This window comes from Struthio camelus, chromosome 6 (genome assembly GCF_040807025.1).
Source record: "Struthio camelus isolate bStrCam1 chromosome 6, bStrCam1.hap1, whole genome shotgun sequence".
Lineage (NCBI taxonomy): Eukaryota > Metazoa > Chordata > Aves > Struthioniformes > Struthionidae > Struthio > Struthio camelus.
Genome location: NC_090947.1, coordinates 39,881,639 through 39,900,484, shown reverse-complemented (window position 1 = coordinate 39,900,484; position 18,846 = coordinate 39,881,639). Strand labels below are relative to the sequence as shown.

Here is an 18,846-nt window from a genome sequence, read left to right as displayed (position 1 = left end):
GATCTTTTAGACGTAGGTAGCCCAGGCAAGATAAAATTCATTGCATCAGTAAACAGGCTTTTCATCTAATTAGCATGGGCTGAACATATCCCTGGCCTTATTTAAAATTCCAACCATTCTGGTTTAAGCAGGTGTTCAGATTATGCAGAGTCCAGCTCCGCCACCTCAAGAAGGGCAGTGGCTCCTTGCTGTAAGCCCCAGCCTGTTTGTGCAGTGGAAACAATGCATTTCTGCTGTATTTTTGAGTGGCCATTCATAAATTTCATGCAAGTATGTCTTTAAGGTATTTCTCACAGAAATGAGAGTTGAATACATACTTGATTTTTATGGCGATGCAAATGTCTGTTTTATATAAATATATTAAGGCACAAGCTCCTTTGATCTTAACGGTTTATAATGACAGCTACATTTCAAGTGTCCAGTCAAGTGACTTCTACGTAACTTTTCAAGCCATGTGGTGTTCCAAAATCACATAGTTTTCCTAGGGTCTTTTTAGCATTTTAGTATTGGATAAGGAAATCCAAAAAGTGATGGAATGTAAACCTTGCACCTTTGATATATACAAAGCTATGGGCCTACAGTAACACAAGCTGGCTTTGCTCCAGCTACGGATGGTGAAAACAATGAAAAGTATGTAAGATCCTTTTTTGCTACAGTTATATAAGTAGTTGCATAAATTTCAAGCTCATGACACTTGATAGTAATGAATATAGAGAAAAGTCATAAAGATCATGCTTTTATCATCACATGCACCATTAAGACTAAGACTAGTAGTAGTCATACCAAAAAGACAAGAGGTGTAGGAATTTCTGGAGGGACAGACTATATGCAATGCAACTATATGCCGTCTCACACAACAGCGTCCTAATCCTCACAGGGTATGGCTGTACATTTGCACTTCGTGACAATTTGACATGATTTTTTAAAAAAATCATCCAAAAAAAAGGATCAGACAGAGTTTCAAATGTTTCTGATATGCGAGAAAGTGCTCTGAATAGGGGAGCAAGGAATTAGTACCATGTCCTGCTGATGTATGCAAGTGAAAACTAGAAAGCAAGAAAAGAAGGGGCAGATATTGCCATAGGCCAGTGAGCATTAGTATGGATATAGTTTACTAAAATGTGGTGTGACGTGGGAAATATGAAGACGCCTAAAAGAGACAGATCATAGAGAGGAATACAGATATAAAAATGAAGACAAATTAAGAAAAAAATCATTTGATGAAACAGTTGAGTCTCTGAAAGGTTTGCAGTCCTGTTCCTAAAAGCTGATGCATAAATTCAAGGGCATCTGTACAAGTAAATACAAGGACTTAAATACTCTTCAAGTGGGCATTGATCTCCATAGGAAATGTGCTAGAAAGAAAGCTTTCCTTTGTAATCTGTAGTTAAATTATTATTCTCTGATGGAATAGAATGATCTGACACGTTGTGTACCACAACCAGAAGCAAAATATTCGTTGGAAAAAGCATGCTGTTTGGATTCAGAGAGTAAAGGAAGAACGTAAAAAACACAGAAGGTAAAAGGAGCAAGGAGAAAAAAGAAAGGATCTTGACTGTTAGTCCTCTCTGATTTCAGAGCACCAGTTTTAGAGACTCCAGTTCAACAAATCTTTTCATGTCTGAAATAATGAAAAAAAAAGCTTCTAAATATTTGCTTAAGGTTTTGAAAATAAGCAAAGGTCAAAACATTTAAGTGGGAGTGAAGGAACAAGAAAAAAATACCATCCATACCATCACTGCCTGCAAATTAGTATCTCCTGTTTGGCAGAAGAGAAAGTGGCAAATTCAGAAACAGGCACAGTGGTATTTCTTTCAGTTATGCACTTGGTATTACCAAAGGTAAAGTCCCATCAGGATTTTCCTCCCTGAAAGCCCAGTACTGGACTTTTGGTATTCAAAAGCAGTGGGAAGGATACAGGACTAGGCACTGAACTGTTCTTGTCAAACGCTTGCCACTGACTGAGCAAGACCTGGAAAATAACTACAGTGCAGCATGTACTAGGATCCTATAGCCAGCTAATGTGACGCCACTTCTTATGTCAAAGGCACATGCAATTCAGGATATGATGATTTTTGACACATTGGGCCAAACTCATTCCTACTGCAACTCCACCAGTGATTGTAAGTCTGCTGACTTACATCAAAGATGTATTTGGACCACTGCCTTTTCACAAATATACTACAGCTGGAACTCTGGAAAAAAAAGGAATCTTATTTTTGTTGCCTCAGGCATGCTGTAGTTTGCTGTTCAGTTCCGTTAATTTAAGCACTTTAAACGGTTCACTTAGTAGAACACATTATTAAAAACATACTGCTGAAGTTTTATTACAGAGTTTCCAATACTTGAAAATATTTTCACAGGACAGTAATCAAAATGGGTCTGACCACAAAAGTATTCCTGTGAAGATGTAGCAAACCATTCTTAGTAGATTTCTACAGCAATATCTTTTGCAGCTGGCAGGTTTATTTTTTAATACAAAAACTATTCATGTTAAGGGATTTAAAATTAATCAGTTTGCAAGCTGTTCTTAAACATCTAGATTCCTGTGAGACTAAAAATTACATTCAATGGTAAAGTCTCTATCTACATTGTATCATTCTCTAATTACATTCCATCACAAGGGCATGAAAAAGCACAATATCCTACCATTAACACTGCAAAATTGGGCAAAACGCTGTCGCCTCAGTATTTGGGATCAGTTAAACTTCCTTCTGTTCTGAGGCTTATTTTCACTTGCCTAAGCCTCCATGCTAGCATGTGCTCATTTCCTCCATACTTCATTCCAGAACCTGTCTACCCATTCTTTGACCTTCTCTCCTTATCCAATGTATCAAGTTAATATGAAACTGATCCACACTAAACTGAAACAAAAAGCTGTATTTGGATTTTGCCAATTTAAAAAGGACTATTTTGGGGGTCAAAGCAGACATGTTATGTCATGAAAAACAAATATTTTGCAAAAAAATGTACTTGCCATTTAAAAAAAGCAAATCAGTGAGGAAAAATTTCATTGAATTCTAATTATTATAGATGTGGCTTGAGAGGAACCCAGCTCTTGTGGAAGAGATGTAAAAAGAAGAAAAATTAAAACCTAAAATTGTCTGCTGTTAAAAAAACAAACCAAACGTATATCCTATTAGAGGACAGTCATTCCTGTCTTCCTCAGGAAAGCCAGGGTGTAAGCAGAACAATAATAAAATCAAATCAATTGCTTTAACTGATTGTACTACCTGCTTTCGTCTTATGCCCCACTTTTTCTGAATTCCCACAGAACCACATCCAGATGTAAATCTGTGTGCAACCTCTTCCTGGTATACCATTCATCCAGAACAAATAGTCAGAGCCAGAGCCATAGGATCATGATGTTGATCCCATTCAAATTCGCTGTCCTTTTGGAGCTAAAGAACCTGAATTTCCTCTTTGACTTTGGTAAAGCTGAGCATTTCCAAAAACCTTGGTTTTAATCAAACTACTACAGTGCCTTCAATAGCACTGCTCCAGCTGGCTTGCCCAAGGATATAAGGCAGCTCCCTGGGAAAGAAAAGCCACCTTGAAAAGCAGGCTGCTGGCAAACCACCACGTGAGCAATTCCCCTGAAAGAGGACTTCAGGCGCTCACAACAGCTCCAAAATCAAGTGCCTCCGAGGGGCAGCGTGGGCTCGGGGGTCGCTGGTACTATGTTCATTCAGCATCTCTGCAAAATAGTTCCGCTGGCAAACAGTTGATAGAGGAAATAATAAAACAGCTCAGGAGAGAGCCATCACCAGGAAAATATAGTAATCTATCAGTAAAAGTACAATTGTCAATTTAAAAATCTTGAGTAAAGCATCTAATTTAAAATATGTGTATAGAAGTTTGCAAATGGACTATTATTTATTAACAATATCATTTCTGCATATATATACATATGAGTTTAAAAATGTACACACACACACACACACATATTTTTATATATACATATAATGTACACCTATAGATACATTCCTGTATTTGTATACATACACAAACATAAAAAATAAACTCTCTTTTAAAGTCATATGGAACTTCTTTGTGTGTCTGAAAAAAAATCCTTTCCAAAAAAAAAGTGAGTGTCAAGTAGGTAGAATAAAATCCAGTTTTGCAGAATGGTTTGGTAGAGGTGAATATAGGTGAATATATCCCCAGTGAATAGATATATGCTACATTTCTGAGATAAGAATCATATTACATCAGAGATAGTTACTCATATAGTCATAGCAATAGACATTTCCCAAAAGATATGCAAGTACTAGTCATTAAAAAGTGTTTCTTTTATAATTATGTCACACAGTTTAAAAGTTGGTAAGTGGAATAAAGAAAGTGAACAACTTAAGTATGCTCTAAATGTATGCATCTATACCAAGGAGTATTGTGCCTTGCACAAAAACAAACTAACTAACTGTCCAAATCACCATTATAATGCTTCTTCCCACTATTATTATATGACCATACACATATTAGTCAGAAACATTTATTCACACTGAACAGTATATTGCAAGGCAACACCATCCATATACTACATAATTGAAAACACTTACAGAAGAAAATATTTGGCACACTTGAACAGAAAAATAACATATAATAAAAAAGAATGAGATTTTCTTATTCAGATACAACATAACAATATAGTAAGATTTCCCAGGGAGGCTGCTAGCCTCTGAAGTCGTTAAAACCTTGTGAGGGGGGGAAAGTAGCTCTGATTTAAACAATTGGCACACATTCCCTAAGCTTCTGCCTTTCCACGGCCCTATCCTTCCAGTCATTTGGAGAGGTTAGACTTCTGAGCTGAGGCACCTCTTTGCTATCAGAATAAATTCTCACTTTTTCCAGTGAATCTTTGCAGACTTTAAAACAGCACACGGCCTTGAGAATCAGAGCTTAAGAGTGAGGGAATTTGTGCTAAAAGACTTCATAGCTCAGTACAAAAGAGATCACATTGACACCACATAAACCTACATTGACCCTGTTTATAAGAACTCTAGAATGATTTTCAACACAGGCTGTTAAATTTACCAAAGCTTTTACAAGTACCTTCAACATATTCCACTATCAATTTGTATTCCTTAAAGAAGGTGTGATTTCAAGATACGAAAAACACTATTAATGCAATATTAATTCTCTGTCATGATTAAAGTACACAATACTTCCCAAATAATAATAACATTTTGACATTTTTCTCCTTGACTTTTAAATATTTATTTTTAGATTCCTAGTATATTTAGCTTTCTTTTTATTATTTCCTAGAAGATTTTTAACATTTTCTTCCTGGCTAAGTGCAAAACAATATTAGCATCTCTAGCAGAAAGCTCCAGTAATTGGTTTGACAATTAAAAACAGAAATATCAAGCTGCTGAGGGAAGATTACCCAGGTCCAGTAATTTGCAGTTCTGTTTAGCAGGACAGGATGCTTAAGGGCATTACACAAATAGCATGAAATGTGCTATGTAATGGCAGTGACATTTTCAGCTATCATTACTGTAAAAGGCAACAAAATATATATTGTCAACTAGCATACCTGCAACTGCCTGCATTCTCAAAGTATGTATTCAAAAAAGCCTTTTTTAGAATTGTCCCAGATAATTTGATTTGGGACTTAAGTTCCTTTATTTCAGAAAATTCAAAACAATAAATGAATCCTAACTTTCTGACAGACAGCTCTACATGATCTAACTGACTTCTGTTTTGATCACAACAGTACGCTAAAACAAATATACGGCAACTCCAAGGGCTGAAGACCCATAAACTGCCCTCATCTCTTCAGCTTCTCCTTCAGGAAACACCATCATACCAAAAGATGAAGGTGCAAAGGGCACCTGTTTGCTTCCTTGCCAGCACCCATACTGATACACCCATAAAAAACTTTGAAGTTCAAAATTGCTGCTTCTTTGCTTGGGCTTCTAATTATTGAGGATCTTAGTACCTGTGCTATCTTTGCAGTTGTTCCATCAGCTTTCTAAGAGAAAACCATTCAAATTATTAGAGTACGAGGAAAGGTGAGATGCAGTCAATAAAATCCAGAATCCTACCTACAGCTAACTAGTCTACAAAGATACCCTAAGCAATTGTTCAGTAATATTTTCATCACGAACAAATAACCTGCGACTATCATTAACAGCAGGAAAAAAAAAAATCCACAGAAAAAAATTCAAGGAATTCAGCTAAGAACACTGTCCATAAATAAGAGGACATGGACATGCGTTGTTCATTTAGATGGAACTGGACAACGCCTGAGAGAAAAAAGCATTTGATTCGATCTCCAGTTCTCTTATGCCTTTATTTGACCTTCTGACTTATTTCCATTCCTCCATCTCTTTTTTTCTTCCTTACAGATACACTTAGAAATTTAGACTCAGCGTTGCATACAGCTCCCGCCAGTTTACAAGCACCATAGCCAATGTGATCTGTGGAAATTTTATTTAAGGTAAACAATATTTGTGTCATAAGCAACAAATTTTCAAAAATCACTGTATAGTCTATATATGTATAAGTCTGGTGTTTCTCACATTTGGTTCTCATACCAATTATACTGCTGCAAACATAAGAAATTACAATAAATATAGTGATAATACAGCAAAGAAAGAGATAGCACTGAATATATTCTTTAAATATATTCTTTAAATAATTCTCTTAGAGAATAATACTTTACAGTAATTGAATGCAGAGAAATCCTAAGAAGAAATCTTCAGAACGAATAAGAAGCAAATGCAAGAAGGCATAGGACAATGAGAAAAAGCACGCAAAGAAAGACAACCAAACCTAACAGGTTTAGATTCATTTCTGCCTATATGCTGAGCTCAGATCTTCACTTTCCTGATGTTCATAAAGGTAAGAAAAGCAAAGCAGGTCTAGCTTTTCAGTTTAATTTTCTATCCATTCCAAGATAGAACAGAAACAAAATATTTTTGTCTCTTACATGTGCTATAGAAATGTAGCAATACGCTGTACTAAATGATAGAGACTAGAAATGCTTTTACAATTACTGTTTTGGGTAAAGATGTTCATTTCTTAACTCAGTCCCTCCTTTGCACTGGTATGCCATTTGCAATCTTTTAGCAGCCCTTTTGCTCTGCTACTCATTTTTATTACACTGGCTTTATACGTGCTTAATTTTCATTTTAGTGGTGAAGGGCATTTTTATATCCTTTGTTACCAGTGTTCTCCTTTCAGATAATAAAATACCAGCATTGCCAGATGCCTAGAAAGGTAACAGCCAAGACTGAATATAGGAAGTAGAGGGCCATATCTTCAGCTGGAATAAATCAGTGCATCTTCTTTCCACTCAGCAGAACAATATTTGGATTTACTTCACCTAAGGATCTGATTCTCAGCTTACATTTGATATAAAGCAAGTTTCACTGCTGAGGTCTTCCTAGGTTAATGAAAACAATCTCATTTATTTTCTGCAGTTTCTTAAACATCATCTCAGTTCCAGGACAGGCTCCGGGGGGGATTACAGTGCACCTTTCAAGTGGTCTATTGATCTTGGTTCCAGATCCCTGTGCCTCCACAGCACAAGGCAGGCTCAGAGCTTGCCGTATACCTGACACAGAGCGAGCCCAGCATGTCACAGCTGATTAAGGATTCTGACTCCTGAACTTATGAGAAACTGTTAAGAAAGGAGGTAGGGAAAAGATGTCAGAAGCACAAGGGGAAAGAAAAGGAATGAAGGAATAAAAAATGAAGTGTGAAAATAGCATAGGTAAAGATATAAAGGGGTAAAGACAGTGATGAGTCAGGTGAGCTAGAAGAGTAAAAATTATCTTGAAAAGAATTGGAGGGCATTAGAGACCAGAAAGGGAGCACATTTTAAAGAAGGCTGCACTCCCATTTTTTGTTTTGAGGAGAGAGGAAGAAATTAAGGAGAGGCAGATAATGAGTCCAGATGATATTTATTAACAAACTAAAACCAGTCACCCAAGCAATTGATCAGCTTCAAGATGAATGGGCTCCTTTATAAGATTTCTGTGAAATGAATATGGACTATTCATGACCTACATTTCAGTTACCAAACTCTTAATTACCCTTGCCTCAACTATTCATTTATGCCGCAGACCACTTCGATATGAGCTTGTATCCACTGTCCATCTTGGAGGCTCTTCATCAGCTGACACTAAGGCCAGTAGGATATTCCTCTTCCTATGAGGCAAATGTAATCCATATGCTTTTCATCCACCATTAATAGTAAGCTCATTTAGACATCAGTGAAACCTAAAGGTTTCAGGTCTGCTCTTCAAGATTTAGATTCAAAGATCACTGGCCAAGTTTGCAAAGAAAATATGAGGTGCTGCACAGAACTTTTAGATGAAGGAAAGGTTGGCTAATAATAATTAAAACAACTTAGTAAAAAACGTGCAACACACGTCTAAAATTGTGGCTTTCTAACCCGCACTTTAGCTCATACTCGCAGATTAAGAGTAGTCAACTTCCCAGACAGTACTACAATTTTCATAAGGTGAGAGCCACAACACAAGTGCCGTACGGACCGGGAAGCTCAAGGTGGAAAAAAAATGATAATGGATTACAGACTGGAGATGACATGAATTCTCTAAGGGACCTATTACTCCACTGCTGGCTGGCCTACAGTCAGGCTGGCTGTGTTGCTACATTCAGGGGCAGGCAAGTCATGTCAACTCCAGCAGCTCCTCCTAGCTCACCTCCTTCCTCCACTGATGCACCCAGAAGCTGCCAAGCCACCACATCGCTGCAGGAATCACACAACATCCTTGCCAGGCACCTCAGATATTGCTCCCAGGAAAATCACACGTGGGTCTTCAAGGCACAAGCCTCGTCATTAAGATATCAGTGCTCCTTATAAATATGCATCCATTCATTTGTAAAACAGACAATTATTTTTAAGAATAAAATTTGAGATCAATTTAATAGGAAGTTTGTAAAGGCAGGGCTTGAACAGAGATTCCTCCAGCTCAGTGGGATTTAAACCACAAATAACATTCTTGCTCAAAGATAATAAACTCTCCTGGGCAGGCACTCTGCCTTCTTGTGTTAAGAATAATACTCAGAACATTTCAGGGGTTATCGCAGTACTAAGAAAATACATTATTGACAGTCTATACTAACTCATGCTGGCATTCGATTTTGTTAGTTTTGTAAGTAAAATTGCATTCTTAAATGAAAATATAAAGGATTTTAGCCTGCCAAGAGCAAGTTTTAGGTTGGATTTCTACATCTTAAATAACTATTAGAAATGAAAACCCTTTGCTATGATGAAGTGTCAGCTTAAAAAGGAATCACGAGGATCTCCAGCAAAATTCCAGACCCCGGTGCTGGGGACCTGCAGAAAGAATAACTCTTACTCATCTTGTGCATTTAAATGCTTATGTTCATAATTTCTGACAAAAAGAGACTTTTTTATTTGATAAGTGACTTGTGTATTTTTTCTCTTTATTTTATTTCTTTTTTATTTCCTCTGTATTTGCAATCTCTTTTCAGCTTTTTAAAATTCAGACAGATTGTGAGTATTTTTGCTAAACTTCTGACAGTTTCATTCTGCTTTCTACGGCCAGCTCCCAAAACCCTATTTGCCTCCTGTACATGACCCATACAGACAGTAGGAGGGCTGGAATTTTCTGAGTTCTTCCAAGAGTTGAGATTTCCCTATTTACTACAAAGACAGACAGGAAGGCAAGAACCCTACCACCCTGCCCTACCACTACTATCCCGGCCACCACTTTCTCACACGGAAACTAGAATTGCAGCTAATCTGGAAAACATTAATTTTTTTCCCATTTCACATCATCCCCTGATACATTTCATCAACTTCTGCTTGCAACATACACGCTATGGAAAGGTACTAGCAGCAAATGATCTGGATGGTGGCAAGACTGTTTTGATACTATACCTACTCTACACATCACCGCACTGCATTTACCCTTTGTCAAGACATTATTGGACAGAAAGCTCATGGTGAGACATCGTATCTACAGTGATCCCTTTTCAGAGTCATTGTTTTCCAAGGCAGTCTCCTAACCTGAAACTTCTCGATTCTATTACCTTGCACATGACTCTAGCAAACTACAGCTGATGTATTAGTGTTTTAGATACTTGCCTACGGTTGATTCTTTCAGATTAATTTCTGCTAACTCTTGGCCTACCAGAATATTTTCTTGTAACAATTGGACATTTTCGGCTATAAAAATAGCCTTCTGATTCTTCTGCTTCTGAAACTGATACATTTTCAGTCATCAGATTTCCTTTTCCTACCTGATTTTTTTTTCTTCCTTGATTTCATTCCTTCTTCTACTTCCTTAGGACCTGCTATTATAGGGATGACATCTGTAGATCCAAGAAATCCTTGATCTCTTTGAGGCTTTGAAAGACATTCACCTACGTCTTAGGATCACAAACCATCTCCTCCATTAGAAGTACAAGCTTGCATTTCTGGTAAAAAAATCTTTTCTCCTTTCAAGGCAGGCAGCAGAACATGCCATGTCACGCAGTGGCCACAATAACTGATGATTCTTAGTCATTTCTTACAGCTGACACAAAAATATACTTACGAGGACTTAAACTTCCAAAGCGAATTTTCCTATTTGACATTTTAGATTTATTACTCAAATGTTTGCTGTTGCAGCCTTTAAACTCAGTCAATCTGTTCCTTCAGTAAGTCAGCTCTACAGCAAAACTCAAATATTAGATCAAGGTCACAAATCTCGCAAAAAACTTTCACAAATCAAAGCTGAAGTCCTAAATTTGGTCACTGAAGACCTGCTACCTTACTAACACAAAATAAAACTCATTTCTTAAACAAAATGTCAGCATTTGCATCCTATTGCTGTGATCAGGGTTGTGATTTTGGACTAGATGCATGTAATTTTGAATAATTCAAACTTGATTTTTATCAGAAAAATTGCTTTTATTTGTCAAGGCTGGCATATTGCTTAAGAACCACCTTCAATGATATATACCTGTTAAATTACAGAAACACAGAATCGTTTAGGTTGGAAGGGACCTCTGGAGATCATCTAGTCCAACCTCCCTGCTCAAGCAGGGTCACCTAGAGCATATTGCCCAGGATCACATCCAGACGGCTTTTGAATATCTCCAAGGAAGGAGACTCCACTACCTCTCTGGGCAACCTGTTCCAATGCTCTGTCACCCTCACAGTCAAGAAGTTTTTCCTCAGCTTCAGATGGAACTTCCTGTGGTTCAGTTTCTGCCCATTGCCTCTTGTCCTGTTGCTGGGCACCACGGAGAAGAGGCTGGCCTCATCCTCTTGACACTCCCCCTTCAGATACTTGTACACGTTGATGAGATCCCCTCTCAATCTTCTCTTCTCCAGGCTGAACAGGCCCAGCTCTTGCAGTCTTTCTTCATAGGAGAGGTGCTCCAGCCCTCTAATCATCTTGGTAGCCCTCCGCTGGACTCTCTCCAGTAGGGCCATGTCTCTCTTGTACTGGGGAGCCCAGAACTGGACACAGTACTCCAGGGGAGGCCTCACCAGGGCTGAGGAGAGGGGCAGGATCACCTCCCTCCACCTGCTGGCAACACTCTGCCTAATGCACCCCAGGATCCCATTGGCCTTCTTGGCCACAAGGGGCACATTGCTGGCTCATGGTCAACTTGTTGTCCACCAGCACTCCCAGGTCCTTCTCTGCAGAGCCGCTTTCCAGCAGGTCAACCCCCAGCCTGTACTGGTGCATGGGATTATTCCTGCCTAGGTGCAGGACCTTGCACTTGCCTTTGTTGAACTTCATGAGGTTCCTTTCTGCCCACCTCTCCAGCCTGTCCAGGTCCCTCTGAATGGCAGCACAGTCTTCTGGTGTGTTAGCCTCTCCCCCCAGTTTAGTATCATCAGCAAACTTGCTGAGGGCGCACTCTGTCCCTTCCTCCAGGTCATTGATGAATATATTGAACAAGACTGGACCCAGGACTGAGCCCTGGGGGACACCACTAGCCACAGGCCTCCAACTTGACTCTGCGCCATTCACCACAACCCTCTGAGCTCGGCCATCCAGCCAGTTCTCAATCCACCTCACTGTCCACTCATCTAGCCCACACTTCCTGAATTCAACAAGTTCTTGTAGAAGTTCTATGCAAGAATTAAGAAAACTACTATTAAATTCCGAAGAGAATTCAGACAGTCAGAATGAAACTGCATCGAATGGAATATGAGTAGAATTCATTGCAGCTAACATCTCTCTTGCACAAATCATTTTGAAAAGTATTCTGTCCTCTCAGTTCAACACTGTTAACTTGTATGATGGTCATGTACCTTGCAAATCTCTCTCAATTAAAATCTACTGTAAATCACAGCAGTTTTGAGCCACTCAATTATCATTTCACCTCCTCATTACTGAAAATGCATTCTCTGTATCTTAATTTATTATTCACGTACATACTCTGAAATTCCCTTTGGAAATCTTTGCCCTCACATAAACTCATCCATGATAGATAACTGCTCTGTTAGCACTGAGTAATCCAGATCAGATTATTAGATTAGGACTGAACGTGCATTAGTAAAATCAGACAGAAATCTAGTCCAAACAGAGTACAAACAAGCCCTATTTTAGTAAACAGATGATTGCAACTCCTTTTTGAATACATCATTCACTAGAAAACAAAGATGTTTTGCTGAGAAAGCCTGGAGGAGAACGTGATTTGTGGAACGGGCAGAGGTCCAGAAAGCATTACATACTGCTTAACCTTTTTTTCTTTCTATATAATAAGACCGCTCCTAAAGCCCAGCATTCACATATAAACTAAAAGTAAACCACTGGAATTTTTGCTGCCACACTGTACAAAGACCCTAGTCTGCTTTGGATACAGTATATAAACCCTGGTCCAACTTCACCAGGTTCCTAGAGTCTTTCTTTCATAAACTTATGCAACAAAAAGGCATGAATCTTACTTTAAGTTTTTCCCCCATTTCTAGGGTGTTTTGTTTGGTTGGTTGGTTTTTTGCTTCAGGATCGTTCTGTTCCATTCTGTAACCTCTTCTGACTCAAAGGGACACTTCAACTCCTTATCCTTGCTCAAGTTAATAGGGCTCAAAGGATTTAGCAGAATAATTCTTCATCTGCAGAAAGGTTCAATAGTTTGAAAGCGTGATGACTTAACAGTAGTATTGCATCCACTTACAAAATCCTAGCTCTTCTCATTCTCTTACACCCAAATGTAAGAATTCAGCTCAATCTGTTTTAACTCCTAGATCCATTCTTCTGTTTTACAAATTATCAAGAAAGACTTTAGAGTTGAAGTGGCTTTCTGTGAGATGTGTAGGGCAGGGAATGCTTCCAGCTTCTCAGCCCACCATTTCAGTTCAGTGTTGGTGTTAGAGCTCTCCTCTTCCCATGTCTTGGTTTCTCTGGACAGGACAGCCAAGCAGGTGTACTGGAGGAGAGCCACAGCCTACTCTTATAAGTCTTCAAGGTGGATAAGGAAGAGAGCAGGTCTGTGAAATGTGCTGCAGCTTATGCCTGCCCTGTGGTCTAGGCAGATCCCCTGACCACATAAATCAGATATAAGATCAACTCTTTCGACATCAGCTATTTTATTTTGAATTCATATCTTGATTTGATGACAGATGAAGATTGAAGACAGAAAGAGAAATGGAAGATTTACTACAAATTTCTATTATACATCACTTCTCACAATTAAAAGTTAGAGCACTGGCCTGTAAGTACCCTTATTTAAGCAGTTTCACTTCTGATCTCTGCAGCTGAACTGGTTATCTGATCTGCCTTCATGAGCCAGAAAAAGTAAATACTGCAGAACTAGACTTCAGCTTTCAGACTGCAGTGTTTTCCCATCCTCTTGTACTTTCTTTCCATATGTCACTATGATATGGATCTCAAAGAAAGTGGAAACGCTTGAATACCTTAGACCTTTATCAAGCAAATACAAATGTCTGAACACCTATCAAGTATTTATCAAAACAGGAACAGATGTCATGTCTACCTTGCATTCAAGACACACAAGCTAGCTTTCATCCACCTATCTTGTAAACCCTTGCTGGCTGTTCCAGTAGCAAGAAGCTCAGTGTAGGTTGTACCACCAAAGCCGCAAGATAAATTAGCCTGCACAGAGCTGCGTTTTCTCTTTTTCTCTTCAAGCCCATCAACAAGGCCTTGCTAGGACCCAGAGGCTGCCTTTTCCAGTGAGCTATCTAGCCACATAGTTGAGACTCCTTCATATAGGTACTGAAAATAGGAGGTTTAAAGAACTGATGTGACTGCAGTGCAGACCTATTCTTAGTTTGCTTGGAACACTTGTTAGCCAACTAGACTCCTTTTCCAATTTTAATTCATTTAAAAAAAAAAATGTTCTGCAGTTCAGCTTCATTAGGACGGACCAGAATCTTCAGGTGTTCTTCCTGCAATTCTTTGGAATCTTAAGAGGAAACTGAAACCAGACTTAAAGACATATTCCAATGCCAATTAAACATTGTGAAAAGAAGGATTAATCTCGATGGACCTCAAAGTTGACAAAGTCATTGTTTAATGTGTTTAGATATAAAGCTAAAAGAAATTTGATAACAGCAATAAGGCAGCTCCAAGAATATTGTTATCATGAAATAATTACATCCCAACAGGATTAGAGGTAATCAGCTACACAGTGTCGCAGTATACCTCGAGGGGTGATTATCTTACCATAACACCACCACCCATTGTGTCTCATTGCTTAAATGTGTTCTGATAAAATAACATAGTTTTAAAGTTAGCGCAGCTGTTTGCGTCAGGAGAGGAGCAAGAAAATTACACTCATAGTATATTTTCTTTTCCCAGTCACTTTATATTTAAAAAAATTAAAATCCCGCTGGAAATTTTCAAATATATTGAATATAAAAATATGCTCAGTGTTTAGATTATGACATAAATAATCAAAATTAGGACACTTAAATTTATCTTGGCAGGCTGTGCTTTTTTCATGCTGCTATGATTTAAATTTTTGTGACTATTCTAAAGTTATTTAAATATAGAAGTATGCTTAATGCATTTATGAATTGGTAAAATGATAAAAGAAGTGTTTCATAGAAGATTATGAACCACACAGAATATTATTTACTTAAATGACCAAAAAAAAAGCAATAAATCTTAGTCTCTTCAGTAGACGAAACTATTATGCCTGATTGAATGTATTTATTTATCCTAATAAAAAACACTGCCTCCACAGGTATTACTTTGCTATTATTTCTTATGTGCTGTCAATGTGTTAGGTAAATATAAAACCTAATAAAGCACATGATAGAAACAAAAGAACCCCCCCCCGTGCTATCCTATATGGTATAGCAATATAGCACCATATTGATTCTGCTATATATTTTCTTAAATCTGTGTGTGGCAAATGACCGTAAATGTCAGCTTTGACAGTGGAACACTGCATATGCCATGCTGGGCCCCAGATCTATCAAGCCCAGTATTTGACATGTAGCACTGCTACATAAATAATTCTGTCTATCACTTATTCATCATTATAGAAAAAATCTAATGGTGTCAGTTTATTTATTCTGCAGATATTCGTGTTATTTGTGTGATCAAACGGTCCCAACTCTTTTATTACTTCAATATACTTCACAGTAGTTCTAGAGGCTAGGTTCTCCTAAATGCAACAATTTCTTTTTATTTCAAAGGTAATCAGCTGACAAGGCCTGGCTTAATTATTTACTATGGGAAGTGCTCCAAAGTTTCACAGAACAAGAGTGTCCAGCAATAATGGCAGAGACCCAATTTTCATGTAAAGGATGCTATTTTCTAGTTGAACTACTACAATCTAGATGCAATCTAGGGGACTGAGACACTGCAGGAGCAGCCCCTCATCATGGGAAACCACTGCTCCGCTGACTTAACCACTAGTTTGAAATGCCCTTATGGAGTCCTTGATTCCATTTCTCACATGGGAGCTGGGCTGGCCCAGTAATGCAGAGTTGCCATCAGATGGTTGCCTGTAGCATGAAATTTGCATTGGTTAATTCTCTTCACTTTGCCATAAGAAATAGAACACAACTGGCACTTGGGCTGGGAACTTAAGAAAAGAACAACTTATTCTGAGCACATGATAAGTCTCGGAATTGTAGAGCTACAAAGAGTACAAACAATAAATTACAAATAAGAAGAGATTTATTGAGAGTAACTATTTCTCAGAGAAAGATCATGTTTTGGCCTTCTTGACCTTTCTGAAGACTGGCTTTCTGGCTTATTACTAGAGAACTTTAAAGACTGTTTTAAATGGTTGACTCAGCTATTCCAGAAATGAATTATGCATACTATAAAGGGAACTTAACAGACCTCGTATACAGCCATCCTAGGAATGACTATTTTGCTCTGAATTAAAAGTCAAAGTGAAATTAAAATGGCTCTCTTTATAACTGCTTTCAAGGATTTTAAATCTGTAACTGAACAAAATAGATATTTACATTTTTATAGCACATTACTCAACAATCTCACAAAAAAGTGCTTATGAGAAATGTATGCGGTTCCCATTTCACAGATAGAAAACTGAGGCACAGAGCCAGTAAGCAACAAGTCAGCCCAGAATACTTACTGCCATTTGCAAACAGAAACTTCTTCCATTAATGCTTAACAAAACTATGTTCCATCATTAGTAATTACTATACAGTGTCATTTTTACACCAGTTTCCACTAGAAGAACTTGTCCTTCAAGAATACTAGCATTTTTTTTTTTTTGTTCAGGAAGCCAAAATGATGATAAATAATGAAACCACCTCTCTCCCACATGACTCAATCTTCTTTCACAGGACCCCTCTGAATTTATCTGTTTTCTGTTCACGCTTAGAAGATCTAAATGAAGGTGCTAATGATTCATGTTTGAAGAGAATCAGAACTGAAATCAAAATAACAAAGTGTCTTACTGTGAAGGCATCTCTCAGTTTGTTCTGTGCCATTGTGCAGACAAATAAAAGCCTCTGCACTATCAATAGGGTTTTATTCTAAGTGTGCATTACAGATACTTGTAAATCTATTGCCATAACCGTTCCTAAAATTTTTATGTAGTCAGTCAACATCAATGATTACACTAGAAGTTTCCAAAGGATATTAGAGGTTTCCAAAGTATTTTTTTCAGTTCTGGAAACTATTTATTTTATTTTGGGGGACAATCATTGCCATTTAAATCTCACAGTGGAACTGGCATATAGGCATAAAATGAAGAAAACATTTTGCTTTACCTGTAAATTCTTCTAATATCTGTGACTGCAACAACATCTCAAATCAATGGTTATTTTGGGCACTGAATGCTTTTCATCAAAATGCAGTCAGTAGAAATACTTTCTCTAGTGATCTTCAAAACTCTGATATACATGTCATAAAAATCTATTCAGAATTCAATATCCACATTAGTACCAGTGCCACTCCAGCAATGACTCAAAACACTGATGTAAAGCATCAATGGATGAGAATGATTTCCTTTCTAGTTAGGCATAACAGGATAGATCTTAAGTTTGCTTCATATGTCCACACAAGAGGCACAAAGCCAAAAAACAAAACCTTAAAAAAAAAAAAAAAGCTCCAGTATAATTAACTATTTGAAAATCCCTTACAAGGACCAGAAAGCCAGGGCATCCAGAGTCAAAATAAGTAGTTGAGAGGGCTTTTGAGCCATGGCCATTTCTGGGTTTCACAACTTCTTTAAGAGTCACAACATCAACTCAGAAATTAAGGATGAACTAAAGAAAATATCAGAGCATTGAAATCCTATTCCCTGCTGTCGTAGGTAACCCTGACGTATAATCTTCATAAATTGATCAAACTCAGTCTTAAAACCTTACTACCCCAGCTGAAAGGCTTGTTGCAGAACCTCATCGCACTCTTCAATAGAAACCTTTCTTGCTTACATTTCTTGCCTAATTTGTTGTTTACATTTTAATGGTGCAATTTCTACCATTTATTCTGCAACCAACAGTGGGGGTTTTGCCCTCCAGACGTACTCACAACCCTCTTTCCTCCTCATTTCACTATACTAGATAGGCTTGCCTCATTTACTTTACCTTTTTATGGTGGGCTCTCCTTTTTCTCTCTGATGTTGTTCCAACCTAAATCTATTTTAAGCAGTTTGGAATCATACAGGTTTAGACATGGTATTTCAATTGAATTTTCACCAGTATATCCCATCACTGTATTAATACTTTTCTAGCTCTGTGAGAAATGGCTTACCATATACCTCCTTAGACTGCAGATGCCTTCTTCATGGTTAGAGCATACCAATGATGCATACTCATCTTGGACAGTATTCACCTATCTACAAGTTAGGTATCTAATCTCTGTTAGTTGTCCAGCTTCCAGTAAGAAAGAGAGGCAGCTCCAGGAGGTGATCTGTCCCGTCCTAAAATACATATTTTAGTTAGATGCAATGAACTACATCCTGGAGGTGCCCACATTTATTCACTGACAATAGGAGCTCATACTCCTGTGTTCTATTGTGTTTTACCCTTTCTTTTTAGTAGGTGTTTTTTAACAGAGGAGTTCCAACACTGTTAATCTCTAAGTTCACAGCATCATCCCATTAAATTTATCTCGCCTCCGTTACTCGTTACCCTATATTCGGTGTATTACTCTGATCCTTCCTTGTTTTAACAACACTTCTCATCTTTGGGCCTAACAAGCACAAATGTTAAAACGGCCCTTGACAGACAGAGGGAATTGGAGAAAGGAAGGCTTCTTACAACTCTGCTGGCACATATCTCACTTTGCAGAACAAGCCACAAGCCTCTCCTTCTCCTTCCACGTCAGAGGTGAAGAAGTTTCTGTTGCTCTTCTAACTCATCTGCTTGCCCATCCTAGCTTCTGATCTCCCACTCATTGTCTGCATTTCCTTCCTTTTCCTCAAACTCTTACCCCTCAGTGGTCCTTC

The 18,846-nt window shown here is 38.1% G+C and overlaps 1 long non-coding RNA gene across 1 annotated transcript in view; it reads right to left on the bottom strand.

The window, feature by feature from the left end:
• LOC104145705 (uncharacterized) overlaps positions 1 to 18,846 on the bottom strand; it is a 175,423-nt gene that overhangs the window by 96,890 nt on the left and 59,687 nt on the right. The gene's annotated exons all lie outside the window — the stretch shown is intronic.